At 43.0% G+C, this 23,764-nt stretch overlaps 1 pseudogene; it reads left to right on the top strand.

The window, feature by feature from the left end:
* Positions 1-10,716: 10,716 nt before the first annotated feature.
* Positions 10,717-23,021, top strand: LOC106600889 (26S proteasome regulatory subunit 10B-like; annotated as a pseudogene).
* Positions 23,022-23,764: the final 743 nt, after the last annotated feature.

Here is a 23,764-nt window from a genome sequence, read left to right as displayed (position 1 = left end):
TTTATATATTTCTTAATTCTATTCATTTACTTTTAGGTTTGTGTGTATTGTTGTGAATTGTTAGATATTACTGCACTGTTGGAGCTAGAAACACTTGCATTTTGCTACAACCGCAATAACATCTGCTTAATATGTGTATGCGACCAATTATATGTGATTTGATTTGATCTAGGTGTGCGAGGGCCGTGTGGAGTGCAATTTAGATTGTGTCATCTATGGCTCTGTTGGGGCTGTATGCAAATTGGAGTGGGTCTAGGGTGTCTGTGATGATGGAGTTGATGTGTGCCATAACCAGCCTTTCAAAGTACTTCATGATTACAGATGTAAGTGCTACTCTGTGGTAGTCATTGTGGCAGGTATCCTAAGAGTTCTTGGGAACAGGAATGATGGTGGTCAGTTTGAGATGTGGGGATTACAGACTGAGACAAGGAGAGCTTAAAAATGACTGCCAGCTGTTCTCTGCATGCTCTGAGAACGCACCCTGGAATACAGTCCGGCCCCGCGGCCTTATGAGTGTTGACCTGATTAAAAACCTTACTCACATCGGTCTCGGCGAGCGAGATAAGTCCCCTGGATCAGCGGGGGCCCTCATGCATGGCTCAGTGTTGTTTTTGTCGAAGCGTGCATAAAATGCATTGAGTTCATCTGGTAGAGAGGCATCGTTCAGCAGATCATGGCTGGGTCTTCCTTTGTAATCTGTAATGGACTGTAGCCCCTGCCACATGCGGCGGGTGTCGGAGGCTATGTAATAGGATTTCCCCTTGTTCCTATATTGTCATTTTGCTTGTTTGATGGCTCTGCAGGGGTCGTAGCAGGACTTTTTGTACTTGTTCCTGTCCTCAGCTGTAGCCTCAGGGTTGGATGCGATAGCCTTGTGTGCGGTAGCCCTGACCTTTAGCTTGGCGCCAACCTCAGTGTTAATTCAGGACTTTTGATTGAGGAAGCAGTGAACCTTCACTGTGGGGACAACGTCAGTGATGCATTTCCTAATGAAGCGGGTGATGGAGGTGGTTAGCTGGTCGATACTATTGGCGGAGTCACGGAGCATATTCCAGTCAGTGCTAACAAAGCAGTCCTGTAGCATAGCCTCCAATTCGGGGGACCATTTCTCAATGGAGCGCATCATGGGTACTTCCGGTTTAAACTTCTGCTTGTAGACAGGAAGCAGGTGATCTGATTTGCCAAAGGGAGAACAAGGGAACGTCTTGTTTGACTGCTTGTGGGTAGAGCAACAGTGGTCTAGGACTTTATCGCCCCCAGTGGCGAAGGAGACGTGTTGATGGAAGTTGGGCATTACGTTTCTTAGTGATGCAGAATTGAAATCACCGGCAACAAGGAAAGCAGCCTCTGTCCTCTTTGTTTATAGCCTCGTACAGTGCATTATGTGCCAGTTTATTGTGTTTCATGTCCTATATATCGTTTTTCTTGTTCTGAGGTGGAATATATACAGCAGTCACGAAAACAGCTGAAAACCTTCTCGGAAGGTAGAAATGTTGGCATTTGACCATCAGGTATTCCGAGACGGGTGAACAATGGGTCGAGGCTTCCACTGCGCTAGAGTCAGCACACCATTTGCAATTTCCCTGAATCCAATGTCCTGTCTGCTCGGTGAATGGATAATCCATCGAGTTAGATAGCCATGGGGGGGTATCTTGACCAAAAGCCATGTTTCAGAAAAGCAGAGAATATTGTTACGAGAGTCCAGTTGATAGCAAATTCACGATCAGGGGTCCTCCATCTTATTAGATCGGTTTTCCCTTTGCCTTAATCTTGCCAGGGCTCCCCTTCTCCTGCCTCTTTTTGGATGAACCCGAAAATTGGGTCGGAATTACACAAAGGGCACAGGGTCGAAGTTGAAGTCGGAATTGAGGTTAGTAACTGCCGATCTGATGTTCAAAAGTTATTGTCAATCTTAAGCAATTATAGCAGATACATTTAGTGCAAAAAAAGATAAACGCAAAAATAATCCAAAAATAGCAAAGTTGGGTCGGAGATCACAAGACGGCAGTCATACAGTACGGTGCCATCTTGTATTGCTCTCTTGGGTTGCGAGCCAACCTGAACTCACTGCCAATTTGTTGGCAGTGATTTGTTGGCAAGTTTCTTAGTTAAAACAAACTCTGAAAAAAAGAGCTGACATCCTTTTACAAGGTAGATGTACTGAGCCCCTTGAACCAGTGGCGTGTCCAGGGGGTGGCCCAGGGTGGCCACGACCCACTCTGATATATGATTGGCCACCCCAGTGCCCACCCCAGAAATTCTGAGATCTGATAGGTCGTCTCTGAAAATATTGATACATTTGACCAAAACGCGAGAAAGCATCCCAACAAAAGCATCCGGAGAAAGCACTTTGTAGGCTGAATGTCATTACACTTACGGGGTTTGTAATAGATGTCCCTATCCATTCAAATGGCAGGTGCACAGCGCACTGTTCGGATGCTGCACGTATTTTGGAGTACAGTAGACGAACGAACGTGTGCAGGTAACCTACTTAACCTACTTTTTGAAGTGATTTGTTTGACAATCAGATGAAAACATCATGGTTGTGTTCATGACACATTAAAAGGTAATGCATTTTTATATTTATATTACATCTTTACTATAAAGCACATCAAAAAATGTTTGTTCACGCGCAAGCGTGTGCACACATTGAAGGTCCCGTGAGAAAAAGAACCCCCCCACTGAATGTCATGGGTATAATTCGCATTCTGGATGGCAGTTTCAGGTGAATGTACTGCTGTATGCTAATACCCTTATATAAAATCCTGACCTTGAATGCAAATACTGTAACAATACTTTTTGGAATTGATTTATCAAATCAAATCAAGCTTTATTTATACAGTAAATTTCAAACATGGAATGCAACGCATTGTGCTTCACAGGAAACACGAATAAAAACAATGAAAATAAAAACCTAAATATTTTCTACACAACATGAGGATAAAAAACTAAAGAATAAAAAAAACAGAATGACTAAAAAGCCCCTAATGAAAACGCTAAAAAGGTGTGTTTTAAGATCTCTTTTAAATATTCAGGATTTATTTGAACAGGGAAACGTACCAAACCTAAGCTGAAGCATTTAATGCATTGAACCATCATAATTATATTGAAAAAACCCACCTTGCATCTATTAAGGTTCAAAATGTTATGGCCCCCCTAAACTGGGTCTGTGCCCCACCTCCACCTTGTCTCAGGGCATTTCGTATTATTCTATATGTAAATCGGAGACACTCCATATAAGGGAAGATACCTAGTCAGTTGTCCAATAATGTATTCAACTGAAATGTGTCTTCCGCATTTAACCCAACCCCTCTGAATCAGAGAGGTGCAGGGGGCTGCTTTAATTGACATCCACAGCAAACAGTGGGTTAACTGCCTTGCTCAGAACAACAGATTTTTACCTTGTCAGTTCAGGGATTCAATCCAACAACCTTTCAGTTACTGACCCAATGCTCTAACCACTAGGCTACTATACAGTATGCTAAGTTTTGTATGGTATGTATTAATTTGTGGATGTCCATCGGCCATTTCGTATGTTAAGTTACAAATTACAATTTGGGTATGTTATGAATTGAAAAAAAGTGCAGTATGGTACGAATTTGCTGAACGTATGATATGTTACGAATTGAAGCTAGTTGGCTAACATTAATGAGGCTATGGGTTAGAAGTTAGGGTTAAGTTTAGGAGTTAGGTTAAAGGGTTGAGGTTAGGATTAGGGAAGGGTTAGCTAAAAGGGTTAGGAGAAGGGTTAGCTTACACGCTAAGTAGTTGTAAAGTAGCTCAAAAGTAGTAAGTAGTAGAAAAGTTGCTAGTTAGCTAAAATGCTCAAGTTGTCCTTGGTCAGATTCGAACTCACAACCTTTGGGTTGCTAGACATTCATGTTACCAACCACCCTACTTTTCTTTTTGCCTTATGTAACCATCTGTCTTATGTAACCATACCAAACGTAACATATCACACTAATTTGAGTTTCCCAAATTTACTTTTACTATGTTACGTCTAGTCTATGAGACCAGGCTGCCCAACTTGGCCACCCTATTCAAAAATATTCTGGACACGCCACTGCCTTAAAGTTGTTGAATGGAATACTTAGCTGAACTTCAGCTCTGTACAACAGATTTTGCAATTGTTTCATAAACATGTTTGGTTTATGCTTCCTGTTTATATAGTCTGTGGAAGTGGAGAGGACATTAAAATAGGATGGCTGGAACTGAACCATCTCCGCCTGCTGGTGATCCTCAGTCTCAAGCGCTGTAGGCAATGGCATCTCTCCCAGCTCGCTTTTCTCTTTCCCTCTCGCTCTGTTTCCCTGTATCTCCCGCCACCACTCTCTAACAGACATACACAGGCCGTCATTGTAAATAAGAATTTGTTCTAAGGTGACTTGCCTAGTTAGATTATGGTTAAATTAAAATACATTTAAATAAAAAAAGCAATACTTAGAAATCAAACTTAATGTACAAAGTTCTCCAGACCAAAGCTCCTCTATAGATAGATGTCCTTTCTCCTTCTGTGTGACTCCTTCATTCACATCCCCATAGCAATTTCAACTATTCACTAAAGAACCCACAGAGGTCATTAAAACAGAGGGCTCCAATATGGCATCCAAGGGGTTAAAGACAGCTACCAACATTTGTAGCTGGCTTGTAATTGTGAGGCCCAGCGAGCGAGCAGGCTGGAACGGGGGGCTGGCTAAGCACATATTTCAGCCAAGTGTTCACAGAGTGCCTTTCCGGCCTGCCATGTGGACTCAATGACGGCGTCCAGGGGAGTGCTGCGTTCCTATGAAATCTGTTGCCAGCCCCGAGCAGGGACAGACCACCTGCAAGCAAGCGTGGCATGCGGCGAACGAGGGGATCGATGTCCCCCAGCAGACACACGCACACACAAACAGTTGCACACTCACAGAAATTATCTACAAATTTCCCAAGCACAGATGCATGAATAGACACACTAAACTTGAAAAGCATGTAGGGCGTACCAGTTATGCACATATTCACTGCTACTGCATGCATTCTAAATACCAACATGAAGTCACAAAGATAACTCCGTTACTGTTGAATATATAGCTTTGTATTATTTCTCTAACTGCTGATAGTGTGACCAATCTCAGCAATACACAGCTGTGTCACATATGTCAGAGAGGTGACAGGACACATACAATCTGGATGAGCTGAACTGACCCTTCACACCCCTTACAGGGTTTCTGACACTCTGGCTTTAGGAGTACAAGTACATTGTGGCATGCAATGTGCAAGGACCCTTCACCTCACAAACTCAAAGGTGTGTATACACAAAACGACCAGCAGCTGAAAACAACGACCAAGAAGAAAAGAAGAAGAAAAAGAACAGCACACGGAATGTCCAGAGCTCCGTGGAAGGAATTTAAGCCTTCTTGGAAACGTGGCCAAGAAGATGACGGGTGCTTGGCGAAGACGGTCCGTTTACACATTGTGCGGGCGGCCTCCCGCCTCGCCCGCCCAGATGTGCCTTTGTTTATGTGGAGCAGCGGTCCTGACAGCCGGCCTGAGAATGCTCCCAGCAAACAGTGGAGGGCCCCGCCGTTGCTGCCACTCCGGTGAGAGAAACCAACCACTCTGGTTTTATCCTATTGTTTGCGGTTAACTACAGGTTCAAGCTCAGTTAGAAGTATTAGAACCATTAGAAGTAAAACAAAACAAACAAATTATCCCTATGACGATTGTTTTGGGCGGTTGATAGGCCTAGTTCACCCCAAAACCAAGGTGTCTTACCAAGTTCTCCAACCTAAAGTTTAAACCCTGACTGTCACAACCCTTTAGTAACCCCCTGTATCAAATAACTTATCTGTTCAACTCCATCACCCCACTGACTGACCATCCCTGCCCTCTGTGACTCAAGCCAGATTGATGTTGGACCGCTGAGACTGTGCCCATTGAGTTCAAATGAATCCTTTATGGCATGGTACATTGCTTTTGTAACTTTAAATACTAGGAAACTCGAAAACGTCAGACAAACTAACCGGTTATAGTAGTTATACACGTTCCGGGTTCAACCAGTTAGTAAGTCGGACATTACTGAGTTCCTGAGTTCCGACAAGCACTTGAACGTGAAATTAGTCATTGAGGGTAAACGGTAAATTGAATGAATTTGTTAAAGCTCCACAAAATACGACTCATATGTTGTTTTGAATTAATGTCTTCACAAAAATGTCACATGTTCTCAATGCAAAGTTAAATCAACGCACAATTAAATCCACTTAAAATGAATTACGACGTTCCTGTGACAACTAATTCCACGACTGGTCTATCGATGTCACCGCACGAAGAGGCAAAAACAGACTTACCCCCATCGCGACGTCCCCCAAAGGCTAACTTGCTAGCACCGGTCTGTTAACTGCTAGCTAGCTTGCCTTGGTCTGCCAACTGCTTGCTTGCTAACCCAGTCTGCTAACTGCTAGCTTGCCAGCCCCGGTCTGCTAACTGCTAGCTTGTGTAGCCCCGGCCTACTAACTGTTAGCTTGTTAGCGTTGGCCTGCTAACTGTCTGAATCGCCGTGTCCCCAGTCAGCCCAACCACTCACTGGACCCATATGTTCACTTGGCTACGCATGCCTCTCTCTAATATCAATATGCCTCGTCCATTACTGTCCTGGTTAGTGATTACTGTCTTATTTCACTGTAGAGCCTCTAGCCCTGCTCAATATGCCTTAACCAACCATGTTGTTCCACCTCCAACATATGCGATGACATCACCTGGTTTAAACGTCTCTAGAGACTATATCTCTCTCATCATTACTCAATGCCTAGGTTTACCTCCAATGTACTCACATCCTACCTTACCTTTGTCTGTACACTATGCCTTGAATCTATGCTATCGTGTCCAGAAACCTGCTCCTTTTACTCTCTGTTCCGAACGTGCTAGGCGGCCAGTTCGTATAGCCTTTATCCGTACCCTTATCCTACTCCTCCTCTGTTCCTTTGGTGATGTGGAGGTTAATCCAGGTCCTGCAGTGCCTAGCTCCACTCCCACTCCCCAGGTGCTCTCATTTGTTGACTTCTGTAACCGTAAAAGCCTTGGTTTCATGCATGTTAACATTAGAAGCCTACTTCCTATGTTTGTTTTACTCACTGCTTTAGCACACTCTGCCAACCCAGATGTCTTAGCCGTGTCTGAATCCTGGTTTAGGAAAACCACCAAAAACCCTGAAATCTCCATCGCTAACTATAATATTTTCCGCCAAGATAGAACTGTCAAAGGGGGCGGTGTTGCAATCTACTGCAAAGATAGCCTCTGTATTACTATCCAAGTCTGTACATAAACAATTCGAGCTTCTACTTCTAAAAATGTACCTTTCCAGAAACAAGTATCTCACTGTTGCCGCTTGCTATAGACCACCCTCTGCCCCCAGCTGTGCCCTTGATACCATATGTGAATTGATTGCCCCTCATCTATCTTCTGAGCTCGTGCTACTAGGTGACCTAAACTGGGACATGCTTAACACCCCGGCCATCCTACAATCTAAGCTTGATGCCCTCAATCTCACACAAATTATCAATGAACCTACCAGGTACAACCCCAAATCCGTAAACACGGGCACCCTCATAGATGTCATCCTAACTAACTCGCCCTCCAAATACACCTCTGCTGTTTTCAATCAAGATCTCAGCAATCACTGCCTCATTGCCTGCATCTGAGTCTGCGACCAAACGACCACCCCTCATCACTGTCAAATGCTCCCTAAAACACTTCTGCGAGCAGGCCTTTCTAATCGACCTGGCCGGGGTATCCTGGAATGACATTGACCTCATCCCGTCAGTAGAAGATGCCTGGCTATTCTTTAAAAGGGCCTTTCTCACCATCTTAAATAAGCATGCCCCACTCCAAAAATGTAGAACTAGGAATAGATATAGTCCTTGGTTCACTCCAGACCTGTCTGCCCTTGACCAGCACAAAAACATCCTGTGGCGTTCTGCATTAGCATCGAATAGCCCCTGTGATATGCAACTTTTCAGGGAAGTTAGGAACAAATATACACAGGCAGTTAGGATAGCTAAGGCTAGCTTTTTCAAACAGAAATTTGCATCCTGTAGTACTAACTCAAAAAAGTTCTGGCACACTGTAAAGTCCATGGAGAAAAAGAGCACCTCCTCCCAGCTGCCCACTGCTCTGAGGCTAGGAAACATTGTTGCCACCGATAAATCCACTATAATTGAGAATTTCAATAAGCATTTCTCTACGGCTGGCCATGCTTTCCACCTGGCTACCCCTACCCCGGTCAACTGCCCAGCACCCTCCACAGTAACCCGCCAATGCCCCTACCATTTCTCCTTCACCCAAATCCAGATAGCTGATGTTCTGAAAGAGCTGCAAAATCTGGACCCATACAAATCAGCCGACCCTCTCTTTCTAAAATTACCTGTTGAAATTGTTGCAACCCCTATTACTAGCCTGTTCAACCTCTTTCGTATCGTCTGAGATTCCCAAAGATTGGAAAGCTGCTGCGGTCAACCCCCTCTTCAAAGGGGCTGACACTCTGGATCCAAACTGCTACAGACATATACCTATCCTACCCTGTCTTTCTAAGGTCTTCGAAAGCCAAGTTAACAAACAGATCACCGACCATTTCGAATCCCACCGTACCTTATCCGCCATGCAATCTGGTTTCCGAGCTGGTCATGGGTGCACCTCAGCCACGCTCAAGATCCTAAACGACATCATAACCGCCATCGATAAGAGACATTATTGTGCCATATTCAGCGACCTGGCCAAGGCTTTCGACTCTGTCAATCCCAACATTCTTAGTGGCAGACTCAACAGCCTTGGTTTTTCAAATGATTGTCTCGCCTGGTTTACCAACTACTTCTCTGATAGAGTTCAGTCTGTCAAATCGGAGGGCCTGTTGTCCAGACCTCTGGCAGTCTCTATGGGTGTGTCACAGGGTTCAATTCTCGGGCCGACTCTCTTCTCTGTATACATCAATGATGTTGCTCTTGCTGCTGGTGATTCTCTGAACCACCTCTACGCAGACGACACCATTCTGTATACTTCTGGCCCCTCTTTGGACACTGTGTTAACTAACCTCCAGACGAGCTTCAATGCCATACAACTCTCCTTCCGTGGCCTCCAACTGCTCTTAAACACAAGTAAAACTAAATGCATGCTATTCAATCGATCACTGCTCGCACCTGCTCGCCCGTCCAGCATCACCACTGTGGACGGCTCTGACTTAGAATACGTGGACAACGACAAATACCTAGGTGTCTGGTTAGACTGTAAACTCTCCTTCCAGACTCACATTAAGCATTGTCACAGTTGTCGTTGGTAAAGGAGGACCAAAACGCAGCAGGTATGTGTATGCTCATCTTGACGTTTAATAAATTCAAAATGAACACCAAAATAACAAAAGAACAAACGATCAACAGAACAGTCTGGCAAGGCACAAGGCTAAACACAGAACACTCTCCCACAAATAACAAACACACCCTAATATATGGGACTCTCAATCAAAGGCAAATAGACAACACCTGCCTTCAACTGAGAGTCCCAACCCCAATTAACCAAACATAGAAACAGACACACTAGACTAAACATAGAATACATGAAAATCAAACAGTGCCCAAAAACCCCAGAATACTTAAATCAAATGCCCCTTCAATAAACACACCACCCCGAACCACATAAAACGAATACCCTCTGCCACGTCCTGACCAAACTACAATTACAATTAACCCTTATACTGGCCAGGACGTGACAAGCATCTCCAATCCAAAATGAATTCTAGAATCGGCTTCCTATATCGCAACAAAGCATCCTTCACTCATGCTGCCAAACATACCCTCGTAAAACTGACCATCCTACCGATCCTCGACTTCGGTGATGTCATCTATAAAATAGCCTCCAACACTCTACTCAACAAACTGGATGCAGTCTATCACAGTGCCATCCGTTTTGTCACCAAAGCCCCATACACTACCCACCATTGCGACCTGTACACTGTCGTTGGTTGGCCCTCACTTCATACTCGTCGCCAAACCCACTGGCTACATGTTATCTACAAGTCTCTGCTAGGTAAAGCCTCGCCTTATCTCAGCTCACTGGTCACCATAGCAGCACCCACTCGTAGCACACGCTCCTGCAGGTATATCTCACTGGTCATCACCAAAGCCAATTCCTCCTTTGGTCATCTTTCCTTCCAGTTCTCTGCTGCCAATGACTGGAACTAACTGCAAAAATCTCTGAAGCTGGAGACTCATATCTCCCTCACTAGCTTTAAGCACCAGCTGTCAGAGCAGCTCACAGATCACTGCACCTGTACATAGCCCATCTGTAAACAGCCCATCTATCTACCTACCTCATCCCCATACTGTATTTATTTATCTTGCTCCTTTGCACCCCAGTATCTCTACTTGCACATTCATCTTCTGCACATCTACCATTCCAGTGTTTAATTGCTATATTGTAATTACTTCGCCACCATGGCCTATTTATTGCCTTAACCTACCTCATTTGCACTCGCTGCATATATACTTTTTGTTTTCTTTTGTTCTACTGTATTATTGACTGTATGTTTTGTTTATTCCATGTGTAACTCTGTGTTGTTGTATGTGTCGAATTGCTATGCTTTATCTTGGCCAGGTCGCAGTTGCAAATGAGAACTAGCCTACCTGGTTAAATAAAGGTGAAATAATAAATAAATAAAAACATACTGTAAACATGGCAAAAACATTTCCTCTGATGTCACAACTTTCAATCCCACAATTCAGCGTGGCAGACCTGTTTTTTTCAAGGCATCGTGGCGGATCCCAGAAGATTACAGAAAGAAATTGCTTGAGCACAAAGAAATTGATGGACGCTTGAAAGAATGTATGTATCGTTTCTGTCAATAGCCAGGCTTTTACAGCTACAACAATTATCCATGTAGCTTTGTCATCATAATGTAACCCTCTTCAGTTACCTAGCTAGCTAGACTAACATAGCTATAGTAGCCTTGAAAATTAGTTCAACACCAGGTTATTTATGCTAAACTATCTAGCGTGTAACTGTTCATGTACCTTTTATTTATGCACAATGTTTAGGACGCACCCGAACGAGCAAGCTAGTTTTATAACATTAGTTAGCTAGCTAACTAGCTAGTGTTAGCTGGGTCGCTGACTTGGTCGACCAGATGATGATGCTGACAGCCTGTGTGATGATACACATGTAGTCAGTGTCAATCATTGTATTTGTTTTTGTTTGTCTTTACAGTGCGTGAACAACTGAGAGAACAGACAAAACCGTATGAAAAATCAGAAAATGATCTGAAAGCTCTACAAAGTGTTGGACATGTGACTGCAAATTTAATCCCAAGTCATCAGAAGCCTTGATATACTGTTTTTTAATTTACAACGGCCTCTCTTGACTCCTCTCTAGATTGTTGGTGAGGTCCTGAAGCAGCTAACAGAGGAGAAATGTAAGTCCTAAATTATAATGAAAATCTTTGCTGTATATGATGTTGTTTTGTTGAATCTACAGCTAGGCCTACATGGATGAAAAAGTTGAAATGTTCCTACTAGCTTGCATTGACTATATTGTGTGTAACGTGGGGTTTTCTTCTATCCTTTCGTGGAATTCAGTCATTGTCAAAGCAACCAATGGCCCACGATATGTGGTTGGATGCAGACAGCAGGTAGGTCAAAACCCATAGCCACAACAAAATATTTACAAGTAACATTGCAACTTGTATTTCACTTCCCATTTCATATTGATTATGCTTGAGGTGCCTTATATTTTGTCACCCAGCTGGACAAGGCTATGCTCAAACCTGGTACTAGAGTTGCATTGGATATGACCACTCTGACTATCATGAGGTGAGTTGGTGTACTCTCCCAGGTCTATAATGCCTCTTACTATTTCATATGTTTACCAAGCAAAACACCATTGTATTGTGTTAGCCTGCATCTGACTTTCTGCAACAGTCTCCCTATTGAAAGCATTTTTAGTAAAACAAATTATATTTATTCTGCTTATAAGACATCTCCATGACCTATATAATCAGTAAGAACAAAGGCACACTGTGATGACATATCGGTGTTACTGTTCCCCCATGCAGGTACCTTCCCAGAGAGGTGGACCCCCTTGTGTACAACACGTCTCATGAAGACCCTGGCAGCGTCTCCTACTCTGAGATCGGAAGCTTGGCTGAGCAGATCAGAGAGGTCAGTGAGGCATAGACACACACTTTATCCATACAGGACAGAGTTAGCTTTTTCTAGAGGCTTTTTCTCATTTGGGAAAAGTCCGCCATCTCTCCTCCGTGACCCGGAAACCGAGTGGTCGAGGAGAGTGTCAATTCGTTAGTAGGAAAATGCTCCTCACCTCCTCGATAGACTCCTTTTGGCGAGGAAGCACAAGTCCTTCGCGGAAGAGTTTTGAAATCTGATACACTGCCTTTTTAATCGGCTATTGTTTTCTCGAAGGAAAAAAGCATGCAAACATTTAAAAAGGATATGCTACTTATCCTTTTATCTGTCAAATGTAATGCACAACTAGCTAAATGTTTTTTTTAATCACTTTATACATTTCTTGGGGGATTCCACCCTGTAAACTTAATTTGCCTGATGACGCACAATTGGAGGAGTCTCACTTCATACAAGTGTATTTTTGTCCACATTCCCTCTACTTGCCACCTCTCCTCATTTTAAATGGAGGCCAGAGAGGAGGGAGGATACAGGAGTTGAGCAAATAAAATTGAGAGTGCGGAAGATATTTATGGTCCAATTGTGAGAGGGATGGATGTTGATGCATTTCGCTACACCCACAATAACATATGCTAAACATGTTTGTGACAAATAAAATTTGATTTGAAAATGTTGTTTCAGGTGATTGAGCTGCCTCTGACCAACCCTGAGCTCTTCCTGAGGGTGGGCATCATCCCCCTAAAGGCTCTACGGACCCCCAGGTGAGGAGATCAACTGGCCTGGTTTTCTGATAACACTACATGTTAGCCTGAGGCCTGCTTTCCAGAAGCCAGTATTATGTGCTTTATAATTTACTGTATTTTCTTTTCATGGTTTTCAGGAACTGGAAAGACACTTTTGGCCAGAGCAGTTGCTAGCCAGCTTGATTGCAATTTTCTAAAGGTGGTGTCCAGCTCCATAGTGGACAAGTACATTGGTGAGAGCGCTAGGCTGATTCGAGAGATGTTCAACTATTCCATGGACACCCAGCCCTGCATCATCTTCATGGATGAGATCGATGCCATCGGTACATGAACTAGAGCTACAGACTATTGTTCAATCAGTTTGTTGATTTCTATAGAGTTCCAGACACACACACACACACACACGAGTCTTTGTTTAACAGGTGGTCGTCGTTTCTCTGAGGGGACGTCTGCAGACAGAGAAATCCAGAGGACACTGATGGAGGTGAGTCTCTCAACAGAGAACAACCATAAGCTTAACTGCACACAAAGTACTACCAAAGATGGTTTAGTATGAAGATACACTACCATTCAAAAGTTTGGCGTCACTTAGAAATATCCTTGTTTTTTAAAGAAAAGCTCATTTTTTGTCCATTTAAAAGAACATCAAATTGATCAGAAATACAGTGTAGACATTGTTAATGTTGCTGAAAAGACAATTGTAGCTGGAAACGGCTGATAAAAATGGAATATGGAATATTTACAGAGGCCCTAGAAGGCCAGTATCCAGGAGTCGCCTCTTCACTGTTGACGTTGAGACTGGTGTTTTGGGGGTACTATTTAATGAAGCTGCCAGTTGAGGACTTGTGAGGCGTCTGGTTCTCAAACTAGACACTAATGTACTTGTCCTCTTGCTCAATTGTGCACCGGGGCCTCCCACTCCTCTTTATATTCTGGTTAGAGCCAGTTTGCGGTGTACTGTGAAGTGAGTAGTACACAGTGTTGTACGAGATCTTCAGTTTCTTGGCAATTTCTCGCATGCAATAGCCTTCATTTCTCAGAACAAGAATAGACTGACGAGTTTCAGAAGAAAGTTCTTTGTTTCGAGCCATTTTGAGCCTGTAATCGAACCCACAAATGCTGATGCTCCAGATACTCAACTAGTCTAAAGGAGGCCAGTTTTATTGCTTCTTTAATCAGAACAACGGTTTTCAGCTGTGCTAACATAATTGCAAAAGGGTTTTCTAATGATCAATTAGCCTTTTAAAATGATGTACTTGGATTAGCTAACACAACGTGCCATTGGAACACAGGAGTGATGGTTGCTGATAATGGGCCTCTGTACGCCCATGTAGATATTCCATTAAAAATCAGCCGTCTCCAGCTACAATGGTCCTTTACAACAACATTGTCTACACTGTATTTCTGATCAATTTGATGTTATTTTAATGGACAAAAAATGTGCTTTTCTTTCAAAAACAAGGACATTTCTAAGTGACCCTGTCACGGTTGTCGTCGGGAATGGAGGACCAAAATGCAGCAGGAATGTGGATGCTCATCTTGATATTTATTTGAACCAAGAAAACACCAAAATAACAAAAGAAGAACGAATGATCAACAAAACAGTCTTGTAAGGCTCACACACGCACTGGAAGCCTGATGCGTGGTTCTGGTACTGGAGGTATCAGCCTGGGGACACGCACCTCAGGGCTAGTGCGGGGAGCGGGAACAGGCCGAGTCGGACTGGGCTGACGCACTGGAAGCCTGATGCGTGGTGCTGGTACTGGAGGTATCAGCCTGGGAACACGCACCTCAGGGCTACTGCGGGAACAGGCCGAGTCGGACTGGGTTGACGCACTGGAAGCCTGATGCGTGGTGCTGGTACTGGAGGTATCAGCCTGGGAACCCGCACCTCAGGGCTAGTGCGGGAACAAGGCGAGTCGGACTGGGTTGACGCACTGGAAACCTGGTGCGTGGTGCTGGTACTGGACGTGCCAGACTGGGGTTTCGCACTTCCGGGTCAGCACGAGAGACAGGAACTGGAAACACCGGGCCATGGAGGCGCACAGGCGGTCTTGATCTCACCTCCTGCACAACCCGTCCTGGCTGGATGGAACTAGTAGCCCTGTACGAGCGGGGTGCTAGCACAGGGCGAACTGGGCTGTGCAGGGGCCTGCTGGTTGCCGTGCGAAGAGCGGGCGTATGGTAGCCTGGTCCTAGGAGGCGCACCGGTGACCAGACGCGCTGCGCAGGCATCCTCCTACCAGGCTGGATGCCCACTCTAGCACGGCATCTGCGAGGGGCTGGAATAACTCGCACTGGACTGTGCGTGCGTATGGGCGAGATTGTGCGCACTTCAGCAAAACACGGCGCCCTCCACTCCATACGGTCCTCCATATAAACACGGGTAGCTGGCTTATGGCTCACCCTTGGCCCAGCCAAACTACCCGTGTGCCCCCCCAATTTTTTTTTATTGGGGGTGCCTCTCGTGCTTGTCCCTCAGCACGTACAAGGCCTCGTACCTCCGCCTCTCCACCTTGGCAGCCTCGATTTCCTCCTTTGGGCGACGGTATTCCCCAGCCTGGTGCCAAGGTCCAGCCCCGTCCAGAATTTCCTCCCAGGTGCATTTCTCCCGCCAGTCCATCTCGAAATCCCTTTGCTCCTTACTCTGCTGCTTGGTCCGTTTGTGGTGGGAGATTCTGTCACGGTTGTCGTCTGGAATGGAGGACCAAAATGCAGCAGGAATGTGGATGCTCATCTTGATATTTATTTGAACCAAGAAAACACCAAAATAACAAAAGAAGAACGAATGATCAACAAAACAGTCTTGTAAGGCTCACACACGCAAAACAAGAAACAATCTCCCACAAACACTAAACCAAACAATTACCCATATATAGGACTCTCAATCAGAGGCAACGAGAAACACCTGCCTCCAATTGAGAGTCCAGCACCCAAACCTAAACATAGAAAACCTAAACAACATGCAGAAATACAACCTAGAACAACTAACCTAGAACATACACCCAAAACCCAGGAACACATAAATCAAACACCCCTCTCTAACACACACAAAACCCCCACCATACAAAACAAACATCCCTCTCCCACGTCCTGACCAAAATACTAAACAACTACTCCCTCTGCTGGTCAGGACGTGACAGACCCCAAACTTTTGAACGGTAGTGTATGTAGAAACTGCTTCCCTGATAGAAATCCCAGATCATGCTTGTAGGCGATGTCATGGCAACGTTGGCTAGCTAAGCTCACGCGCAGAAACACATCATCGGCTCTAACGGTCGTCTCGCGCTGAACTGCGCATGTGGAGGCCGTCAAATCAAAGGCACTCCTTTGATGTAAAGTTGTTTTTGACTAAAATGAAAACGTGTCAGTTTGTCACTTTCACGAGGTTGGAGTAAAAACATATTCAGCTACTTATAGAGTAACTTTCATGAAAAAAACATGTTTTTCAAAGACCAGATGTTATAGTGAAACTAGTGATTTCTGGTTTTCATTTTCACAGTTTGTTGCAAAGGTAATATTTTAGTAGTAGTAAATCTAGTCTTTTTGCTCCTAGTGGTTCAACTCTATCATTGAAATTGTGGTGTAGAGGCACCTTGAGAAGGTACCTCTGTCATCTCAGAGGTACCTGGATATGGATATGAAATTAACTCCATTCTGGATGTGCTGGGTGGTACCTCCTCAAGGCTCACTATAAAAGCAGGTGACATCGCACCTTATTTGGCAGTGGTCTAGGTAAGTGGAGTGTGCCAATATATTTGGCATGATGCTATGAGGATTAGCCGTTTATATTCATAGCTATATCTATCGTAACAAGAAATAGATGCCAATAGTCATGTCAACGTGTTGTACAGTATTTTTGTTTCCCAACAGCGGACTTTTTTGTGGCGCAGTCCGCTGAGAAAGTTTGCTTATACAGTAGTTCAGTGGTTGTGAGTTCTAATCCCACATGGAGCAGATAGTGTCTTGTATTATTATAATTTTTTATCCTTTATTTACAATATTCATCCCATGCCCACACACTTCTAATTTTGAAAAGTGAAAGCATACTTGTGAGAGGGGTCACCCTGGCACTAGTGGAATTTTTTTTTTTTTTAAATACAGTACCCAAGACTGATCTGAGTTTCACCATTTCACCATTGGAAAAAGAGCTACTGTGTAAATACTGCAATGCGCTTTCAATTGAATTGAGCCCCAAATCTTCATTTTTAAGGTGGTGATTGCACTTTTCTTCCCAACACAATACCGCAATAAATGTGAGTCCACAGTTCAAAGATTATTTTTGCACCTGATGGGAGATTCCAACTTAACACCGCAAGTGGCAATAGATGTCAGGAACTCTGTGCCTTACCAGTGTGAGAACTGTCCGGAGCCATAATTGCTCACAATGCACATACTTTTTTTATCAGAGCATGCCAGCAGATTTCTGGTAAGTAAGCTTTAATGTGAAAGTGTTGGGATCAGTTACAACTACATTTACCCACCCCCAAAATTCCTATTTTTGAGCAATTCCCCCCACCCACAACTTCTTACTTGAATGCATTTTTTTGTTTTTGTTTTAAGGGGTTGTGCCAAGGCTGAAATTGGGGTTGAGAGGTACCCTGTAAGTTATTTGCTCGAATATAGGTTGTGCCTTTTATAGATTGAGAATTTTTTTAGAACCTAGGAAGAATTTTTCTCTTCTCTCATTGACTTCTGCTTTGCAATCGTTCCCGGAAGTGTTGGGCTTCTGGGTTAGAAACTATGTGGTACTACTCATATTATTGAGCCTCAAAGTGTTAAAGGCTGAACCTGTTGGTTTTATCAGGCAATTAAGACTGAAGATGCTAACTTTTTTGTCTGTCCTGTCTAGCTGCTGAACCAAATGGATGGCTTTGACAGCCTGCACAGAGTGAAGATGATCATGGCTACCAACCGTCCGGACACGCTGGACCCTGCCCTTCTAAGGCCAGGGAGACTGGACCGCAAGATCCGTATGTTTCCTCGCGAGACTTTTAACTATCCTCGTTTGAGAAGCATAGATAATCATGTTGCAAAAAACCTTTGGTCCTGGTTCCATTTCAGCACCTAGTCACTTCCCCAAAGGGCCAGGGCAAGTGGCTGAAAAGTAACTAGGACTTGGTAAATGACAAGGAACAGCAGGACTCTTAACTTCTGGCTTTGTCTTTACAGACATCGAGCTGCCCAATGAGCAGGCTCGGATGGACATTCTGAAGATACACTCTGGACCAATCACTAAGCATGGAGAGATGGGTGAGTTTAGGGACTGGAAATGTGCTGTGGATGTGACATTATTTTGTGATGAAATGAAGTTGCATGTTGTGAATTTCATTGTGGGCTGTAACTTGAATTTCTTTGCAGATTACGAGGCCATTGTGAAGTTGTCTGATGGATTTAATGGAGCTGATTTAAGGAACGTGTGCACTGAAGCAGGTTAATAACCTATCCAATACACTCTATAACTGTATATTTTGCATCTTAAAAACAAGCCATTCACTCAGTCTGTTCCTATATTAGGGTTTGCACAAGGTGCTTAAAGTACTTGAATTTGGCACTCTGGAATTCAAGTATTAGAATACCTTGAAAATCGGTCATTTTCTCAAGTTGCTACTTGAAAAGTACTTGAATTAAAATGAGAACAGAGAACTATCAAATATGTTAATATGAAAAATATTAGAAAAATGTACCTGTACTGATTAGGCGCTGCCAAATGTCACATCGATAGCCAGGCAAATGTAGATTCAAACTTGCCTGCTGGATATTGATGTTCCTGAATGGGTTTTGCCAGACCTAACCAGGGATGTAGTGGAGGGTGAATGCCGTTTACACCTTCTTTATTTGGGAAATAGTGTTTACTCACCTTTTTGTTAATTATCATTTACCCACTTATTGCGTTCCCAGCGTTGATCACCGCTCTGAAGGCTTCTTGATCTGAGTTTTAATCGTCCCTACCTCTGCGAACGAGGGGAATCCTAAATTATTCATGTATGCTTATGTTCGTCTGCTCCCCCGGATTTGCCTTGTTAGCAGCGCATTCATTCACCACTCTGTCCAGCGGGAAACTCCGCCCACGACATAGGCCGAGAGGTGAAACAAACTACCTCAGCCCAGACCTACAGTGGCAAGTAGGAGAGAGACGTCACTGACAGTGGGAATTATTTTAACAACCCTTGACTTCAACAGACATCCCCCAAACAAACCAACCCCTGACTCTTAGCGAATGAGTGTACAACTGGTAGATTGTCGCTGATATTTCAGTCAGATGTCTAGCTAGGTAGCTCAAGGGCTCTGGCTATTAGCCAGGTAGCTAACTATAACTACCTGGCTGGAAGGATGAAGTTAGAAGCTAACGTTGAACGGAGCCTGACCGTAGCATGAGCAGTTGACTGAAATTAAGGTAGCTATAATCGAAAGATGGGCTACTATAAGTTCTAACAAAATTATATTTCTTTATTGAGAGTAGTGAGACAGACAGTGGTGTCAGGCTGTAATGAAGGAGGTAAAGGAGATGCACAGAGAGAGGAAGCATTGACGCAAGCAGGGAGAGAGGTTACGCCTTGATCACACCGACAGCGTCATTGCATTTTGGTACACCAGAAGTACTGTACATTCATTTCCAATGGAACGCTGCGTTTGACTTGCAGCATTGCGTTGCAGAGGCAGTTGCAGTGCGTTCTGTGTGGTGCATACCTTGGATTTATCGAACATATGCGTAAACGGCTTTACAGAAATGGTAGCAGAAGGTGAAGGTTGAACTTTTGTTGCACATACATCCAGATGATGCTGCGTACCAATTGTGCAATGACTCTGTAGGTGTGATTGAGGTGTTAGTAGTACAGTGGTTCCCAAACTAGGGCGTCCATGACCCATGTGTGGTCCGGGACCCATGTGGGGTCCCCTAAAATGTAAATAGGGTCCTGAGAGTCTTTAATCTTATCAAACACATTCATAACTTCTTTCTCTTCAAATGGGTATAGAATACAAACTTTTAGTGTCAACTAAGGGTCTTTTACACTGTCAGAATTCATTTTCATGTCTGTGTTGGGACAGCCTGCGGGACCTAACATTTTGTGAATTATAAAGACAATTTTAAATATAAAGACAATATATTATGTACACTGAACAAAAATATAAATGCAACAATTTCAAAGATTTTACTGAGTTACAGTTCATATGAGGAAATCAGTCAACATCGTCAGTCCTGACTTACCACTCGTGTGTTTCATTATTGAGTAGAACTTAAGGTAGTAATGAATAGCGATATACCGCCATCTGTTGGCGACTAGAAACAATTTCATAATATGACCTATTACAAATATATACAGTTGAAGTCGGACGTTTATATACACCTTAGCCAAATACATTTATACTCAGTTTTTCACAATTCCTGACATTTAATCCATGTAAAAATTCCCTGTCTTAGGTCAGTTAGGATCACCATTTTATTTTAAGAATGTGAAATGTCAGAATAATAGTAGGGAGAGTGATTTATTTCAGCTTTTATTTCTTTCATCACATTCCCAGTGGGTCAGAAGTTTACATACACTCAATTAGTATTTGGTAGCATTGCCTTTAAATTGTTCAACTTGGGTCAAACGCTTCAGGTAGCCTTCAACAAGCTTCCCACAATAAGTTGGGTGAATTTTGGCCCGTTCCTCCTGACAGAGCTGGTGTAACTAAGTCAGGTTTCTAGGCCTCCTTGCTCGCACACGCTTTTTCAGTTCTGCCCACAGATTTTCTATGGGATTGAGGTCAGGACTTTGTAATGGCCACTCTAATACCTTGACTTTGTTGTCCTCCATTTGGAAGACCCATTTACGACCAAGCTTTAACTTCCTGACTGATGTCTTGAGATGTTGCTTCAATATATCCACATCATTTTCTTTACTCATGATGCCATCTATTTTGTGAAGTGCACCAGTCCCTCCTGCAGCAAAGCACCCCCACAACATGATGCTGCCACCCCCGTACTTCACGGTTGGGATGGTGTTCTTCGGCTTGCAAGCCTCCCCCTTTTTCCTCCAAACATAACGATGGTCATTATGGCCAAACAGTTCTATTTTTGTTTCATCAAACCAGAGGACATTTCTCCAAATGTATGATCTTTGTCCCCGTGTGCAGTTGCAAACCGTAGTCTGGCTTTTTTATGGTGGGTTTGGAGCAGTGGCTTCTTCCTTGCTGAGCGGTCTTTCAGGATATGTGGATATAGGACTCGTTTTACTGTGGATATAGATACTTTTGTACCTGTTTCCTCCAGCATCTTCACAAGGTCCTTAGCTGTTGTTCTGGGATTGATTTGCACTTTTCGCACAAAAGTACGTTCATCTTTAGGAGACAGAACACGTCTCCTTCCTGAGCGGTATGACGGCTACGTGGTCCCATGGTGTTTATACTTGCGTACTATTGTTTGTACAGATGAACATGGTACCTTCAGGCGTTTGGAAATTGCTCCCAAGGATGAACCAGACTTGTGGAGGTCTACAATTTTTTTTCTGATGTCTTGGCTGATTTCTTTTGATTTTCCCATGATGTCAAGCAAAGAGGCACTGAGTTGGAAGGTAGGCCTTGAAATACATCCACAGGTACGCCTCCAATTGACTCAAATGATGTCAATTAGCCTATCGGAAGCTTCTAACGCCACGACATCATTTTCTGGAATTTTTCAGAGCTGTTTAAAGGCACAGTCAACTTAGTGTATGTAAACTTCTGACCCACTGGAATTGTGATAGTGAATTATAAATTAAATAATCTGTCCGTAAACAACTGTTGGAAAAATTACTTGTGTCATGCACAAAGTAGATGTCCTAACCCACTTGCCAAAACTATAGTTTGTTAACAAGAAATTTGTGGAGTGGTTGAGAAACGAGTTTTAATGACTCCAACTCAAGTGTATGTAAACTTCCGACTTCAACTGTATTAGTGCTCCAAGAAGTACTTGAAAGTCCTTGAGTTTGACTTGCCACAGTCTGTATGAACCCTGCTATGTGTGTTTCCCAGGTATGTTTGCAATCCGTGCTGACCATGAGTATGTGACCCAGGAAGATTTAATGAAGGCCGTTCGCAAGGTTGCAGATTCTAAGAAACTTGAATCCAAGCTGGACTACAAGCCTTTATGATAGTACCACCAACCAACCTATTGGGAAATATATGGTAATTTGAGTCTGGAAAGAGTAAAGGAACAGATGACAAAAGCAAACATATTTGTGGTTTTACTGTATTTCAAATGTATATTTCAAAGACTTAGCTAATACAGACTTATGTGGTGAAATATATGGTTTGGTTTTTATTTTCGTATTTTGCATAAGAATACATATTTAATTAAACTGTCAACCATCTTATGTCCAATCATATGATTCTCTTAATGCCCATTCAGAGGTTATTGATTAATACACCAGTCAGTGTAAAATATCCTTATGGATTTTTGGAATTCAGAGTCAAAACCACAGATGTCATGTACTTTTCATTTTTGCATTTGGCAGTTTCACTAGTCTGATTCAAGAAAAGGTTGAGATTTATGGCTGACTTATGTACCATATTAAAGTTGTTGTCATGACTCCACTAAATGGTGGAGAAGCCAAAATGGAAATTTCTGACTTAAAGGGGCAAATTGCAGTTGCCGCATACATTTTTAGACTTAGAAATGAATGATATGTACCCATTGATTCTTGAAGAATATAACTTATAAATGCCTCATGAGCTTAGTTCAACTGTCGTACCCCATCAGAACCCAAAATATAAGTATGTTTTACTCATGTTTGTAAACAAGGTAAATGTAAACAAACACTATACAGCCTCAACATGGTTACAACTATAATTTTGATATCATGGAAGGTCAGTCCTTGCATCCATAGCTTTGTCTATGAATTTGAGCGGTTACATTTCTGCAGCCCCATCCCTCAGCTTTTTACAGAAATAGCTGCGAGACACTCTTTGTTATTGTTTCAATTGCTGATTGCTGCTTTAAAATGAATCGTTTGACTACGGGTTAACGTGCCTTGTCGTTAACTGTAAATGTCTTTACTGGCAAGCACAAAAATGTTCCTTCTGTCTTTGATGTTGAATTTCAGAAAAGATGCCCCTCTAAAACTACTGCTGCAATAAAAATGTCACCCAATCAATATATATGCTGTCCTATTTCTTGATCCCAAGAAGGTGTCGCATGATGGAAAATAATAGCTCCAACATGCTTTCAATCAACATCTTTTAGGTTATGGAAAACAGAATCTAATGTGGGAACGCCATAAAGAGCTGTTTTGTGCCGCTCCCGGTGAGGCAGCCACAGTGTTTGGTCGCAGTTTGTGTGTTTACTGTTCAAATTACTTTTGGATGTATGTAAATTGTCTTCTGTCTCTAAATGTTGTTTATCACTAGCTGCACCATATCACCAAGTAACATTCTGAGTATGTGTAAAAGTACAGTGCCTTCAGATAGTATTCATACCTCTTCACTTATTCCACATTTTGTGTTACAGCCTGAATTCAAAATGGATTAAATGTTTTTTTTCTCACCAATCTACATGCAATACCCCATAATGACAAAGTGAAAACATGTTTTTGGAAATGTTTGGTAAATTATTGAAAATGAAATGCTTAAGTATCTCATTTAAATAACTATCCACACCCCTGAGTAAATACTTTGTAAAAGCACCTTTTGCATTGATTACAGCTGTGAGTCTCTAAGAGCTTTGCACACCTGGATTGTGCAACATTTGCCCATTTTTATTATTTTCCAAATTCTTCAAGCTCTGTCAAATTGGTTGTTGATCATTGCTAGACAACCATTTTTAGGTCTTGCCATAGAGTTTCATGTAGATTTAAGTCAAAACCGTAACTCGGCCACTCAGGAACATTCACTGTCTTCTTG

The sequence above is a fragment of the Salmo salar genome, chromosome ssa01, assembly GCF_905237065.1.
Source record: "Salmo salar chromosome ssa01, Ssal_v3.1, whole genome shotgun sequence".
NCBI classification, from domain to species: domain Eukaryota; kingdom Metazoa; phylum Chordata; class Actinopteri; order Salmoniformes; family Salmonidae; genus Salmo; species Salmo salar.
This window is presented reverse-complemented; position numbering and strand designations above follow the sequence as displayed.